At 31.0% G+C, this 4,205-nt stretch overlaps 1 long non-coding RNA gene across 1 annotated transcript; it reads left to right on the forward strand.

Moving 5' to 3' along the window:
• Positions 1-656: 656 nt before the first annotated feature.
• Positions 657-3,927, forward strand: LOC149074997 (uncharacterized). Its single transcript, XR_016194319.1, has 3 exons — positions 657-1,103; positions 2,195-2,271; positions 3,849-3,927. It is a non-coding gene; the product is annotated as an uncharacterized LOC149074997 (long non-coding RNA).
• The last annotated feature ends 278 nt before the right edge of the window (positions 3,928-4,205 follow it).

Consider the following 4,205-nt stretch of genomic DNA (forward strand, 5'->3'; position numbering starts at 1 on the left):
ACCCCACCCCCCTTGTCATCAAAGTCAGCAGATCGGAAACCCCCTTCCCCACATCGATGCTGACGTAATATTTGAATGGCCCCTTATACACAGAGCTTGGATATCGGTTAACTGTTCTGGGATACCATGCATCGTTATTTATGCAGTTATGACTGCTGAACAATCATTTTGTCGGCATAAATACACATATACAAAACCAGAAAATTTCACTTTCTTTTAATAATTTTCTCGAAAATATATATATTTTTTCATTCATTTCTGAAAACAATTTCTTTCTTTTTTCACTCTTTAATGAAAGTGGAATCATTTTCCCTGAAAGTAATTCAATACAAAAAATCTAAAATTCTATTTTTTCTTTTCTTTTTTTTGTTGTAAACAGTAAGATTAGTAGAGTCAAGGGTGATTTATTCGATGCACTCGTGGAGGAAAAAAAAAATATGCTATGCAAATTTTTTCTCTGAGAGAAATAGGAATGAATTTTTATCAATATCGTGTCCGAAATTCATTTCTACATACTTTTGAGAGAAAAGATCTACTAAAACATAAATCCGTAGAAATCAGAGAAAATGAAGTGTTGCTGTATTGATTGATGACCGCTCACGCCCAGAGCTGTTGTGCAAGACAACTTCCTCTCTTCACCTCTTAGGAGGCTGGGGGTGAACTATCTCTGCGGTCCTTAGCCGAAAAAAAGTAGTTAAGCCCCGATTTGTCCTTAGATGGCCAGTAGTTCGACTTTTCGATACTATCTCTAAGCTAAGGACTTTTTTTTAGTAGTTACTTAGGACCGCTGCTAAGGACTGCCTAGCACCAGTCCTAAAGCAGCAAGAAAAGTAGTTCACGGCGGCCATCTTGGAAAAGAGGAAATTTTGCCTCTGGCCGCGAGCTCTCGCTGTGATATTTAGCGATGAAATATGCTGTTTTTTTTCGAATTAAAAAATTTTTTACGATAATAATGACAGATAAAACTTGGATTATATCTTCGGTGTCATCAAAGTTGAAGTGATTCATCGTTATATCCTCAAAAACCTGCTGTAGTATACATACGTGTATGTTGACATCGGCGATCGAAGCCACGACGAAGTGCTAGCATGTTCATTACTGAGGTAAGAATTATTTTATTGCTATCGAACTATATAAGAAGAGTGTTAGAGATATTCTTAATATTTTTTTGCTCGGTAAATGCGTTATTTAAAAATATAAATGGACATAATGTCACGCAATCAATAGGGCAGTGGATCCCACTTGGTAATGCTGGAAAAATATCAAATAGCCCATGTATATTTTGGGTCGTATTGAAAATATTTACATGGCGAATGAAAGATGAATCTGCTATTACGATAATATCAGATTGAAATTTTACATTCTATGTTTTTTGCTACATTAATTTTTTTTAATGAAAAATTATGTCTAAATGAATTGAGCACATGCGTAAATAAATAATAACAAATACAATTCATTGATAATAAATTATAGCACCTAAATGGCAAAAATTTTAATTAATTTTTTTGTGATGAGTAATGGTGAAATTGAAATAAAGCATGGTAAAAATTGGCAGTAATGTTAAATATTAAATTTTGTAAAACTCATGCACTAAATTTAGTGTAAAGGATTAAAATATAGATTTGATATTTTGAACTGTTCAAATGAACAATATTGTAATACTTAGTGAAAGTTAAATTTTCAGAAAAAAATCATATGCTACTACTTTAAAAATTGCACTCTGTAACTCGCTCTGAGATTAATATTTAATAAGGAATCATTATATTGTTTTGTTGATATAAAAAATGAAGTTCGTACAATAGGACTAAAAAACAAAGTTTTAATTTCACGCACAGTTTTTAGTGTTGAGGTATATATATATTATAATGAAAGGAAGCAGATTAGTGTTTGAAACATATTACTACTTCAGTATTTGGGTTATGGCCTTGCTGTGTGTGTTCAAATTGAATTTTTTGCCAAAAATTGTTTTTGATTTTGTGTGTATGGGTAACGACAGAAAAAAAATTTCCATGTCGAATACTTAAGAACTTTAAAATATAACATTTTGAGATGTTGTGGAACTGAAACTTTTAACATTTAAACTTTTAACAAGCATTTATTTTTTAACGACGTTGTTAGTAAACAGCTGATATATATATATATTGTATATACATTTGTGAGACTTTTCTAACTCTTGAAAAATTTTGTTTCCCAGGAAATTGGCTGTAGGTAGCTACGAAGTTATGTGAAGGTTTTCAAAGTTACCAAACAATTATACCAAAGCAAACAAAGGTAATTTTAATTCTTTGTATTTGACTTTGAGCAACAGTTTCCATTATTATTTTCATGTAAAATAAAATATTTCCATGCATGATTTAATGACATAAATTTTAACATTGTGTCGCATCATTTTCACTGATTTCATTTGTATCAACAACCCTAGTGGAACAAATACAGTCGAACCCCCGATTTAATGCCACCATCCTACCCAAAGAATTTTGGCGTTATATCAGATCGCAGACATAATGGCGTTTCGGAGAGACTGTATTACATAAATTCACACATTTATTAAGAAATGTATTTCAGTGTCTCATTTATGTTGCATGATGAATAAAATAACCTATTTTATACACATTCAATTTTAAGTTGAGAAAATTCATAAAAATTGTAAACTGTAAAATCACTTGAATATTTCTCAATATAAAACTTAACAGAAACATACTTCCCTCTGAAATTATTGTAATTTCAGCAACACGTTTTATATGTGCAAAAACAAAATAAGCAGGGGGGGGGGGGAAAGGTGGCATTGTTTTTAGTCCATACCATATTGGTTTTTCTCGAGAAATATCTTGCTATGAGTAATTTTCTTTATAATCATAATTTTTTCAGATACTATTGAAAGAACAACTCTTTTTGACATAATTGAATTGAGCAAATTAAGATAGATTTCTTAATGGCTACCTGTACCACTCAAAATTTGACCAGTGCAAGTAAAAACATGTATACTGTTGAAAAACCTGTCTTGGCTATATAAATGAGAGGGAGGACGTTAAAAAAAACCTTTAGAAGCTTTGCTAACTGAAAAGCAATATTAATTCTTTGAAAAACGTGTTATATTTACTGATGAGCAAATTTTGTGAATGGAAATATTAAAACAATATGTTTGACGACAAATAATATTATACTTTTTAACTAGTAAGACCATACAGCACTGCAAAATTTCTATGTTAATTTAAATAGGGTTCCCTGATCCACAAGAGGTTGCTAAGGATGTGTTTTAGAGCGAAGCTGAAAGTAAAGTGAAAATTTGAAGTTAGCTGCGTGCCAATAGGTTTTTTCACTTCATCTGTCTGACCAAAATTTTAGGGTAGAACCATGGCTCGAAAAATTGAAAAACATTTTAGGTGCCGGCCAAATTTCTTGGCAGCCAAGCATATTTTTAGGAGAAATAATCCAAAGTAAAAACAAATTATATTCAACTTTTTTAGCACTTGGTGATGATCTTCACATATCGGAAGATGCAGACATAAACTCCAAATATTTTGTGATCTGCATAGAAAATTTTAGGTGTCAGTATGATTTTCTTTTTTGCAATGTTGGCTCCTAAGATTTGTGAAGCCCTAGGTAAATACATCTAGACATGAACAAGTGCATCTGTGTGCAATGCCAGGCCTCCCTTGTAAAACACAGTTGATGCATTTTGGATCCTACTGTGATAAAATGGTGGCGAGTCAACAAAGTGCTATTGTGCACGAATTATCTCTACTTATGCAAATAAAGACTGTTATAATTTGAAATCAAATATACAGTACATTTAAAGATTGATAAGCATAATAAAGGTGTTTTTTTCTTCCTCTTTCTAATTTCAGGTAAATCAACATTTGAAGATGCAAATGAAAATTAATGAATCTCAAAAAATCATATTCTTGAAAGGTGCGATTTCTAAGAAAAGTACAACAAATAAATTGTGATTATGATAACTCTCTATTAACATATGTTTGAAATAAAATGTTTTTGTATGACAAATCATGTGTGCAAGTTGTTATTCAATTCATGTTTCTATTAATCAACTTCAATCATTCATCTTCTAATCAACTGAAATGAAATATACGATCAAATGAAAGTTATCAGGTGAAGTTATTTGTTGGAAGCTAAATATGAAACAGATAAATTGATGAAAGATCTTTAATATAGAAGTATATATATTTTAAATATTGAAGTGATAT

The sequence above is a fragment of the Pholcus phalangioides genome, unplaced genomic scaffold, assembly GCF_987345545.1.
Source record: "Pholcus phalangioides strain wild (caught in Gottingen) unplaced genomic scaffold, Ppha-v1.0 ptg000016l_1, whole genome shotgun sequence".
Classification (NCBI taxonomy): domain Eukaryota; kingdom Metazoa; phylum Arthropoda; class Arachnida; order Araneae; family Pholcidae; genus Pholcus; species Pholcus phalangioides.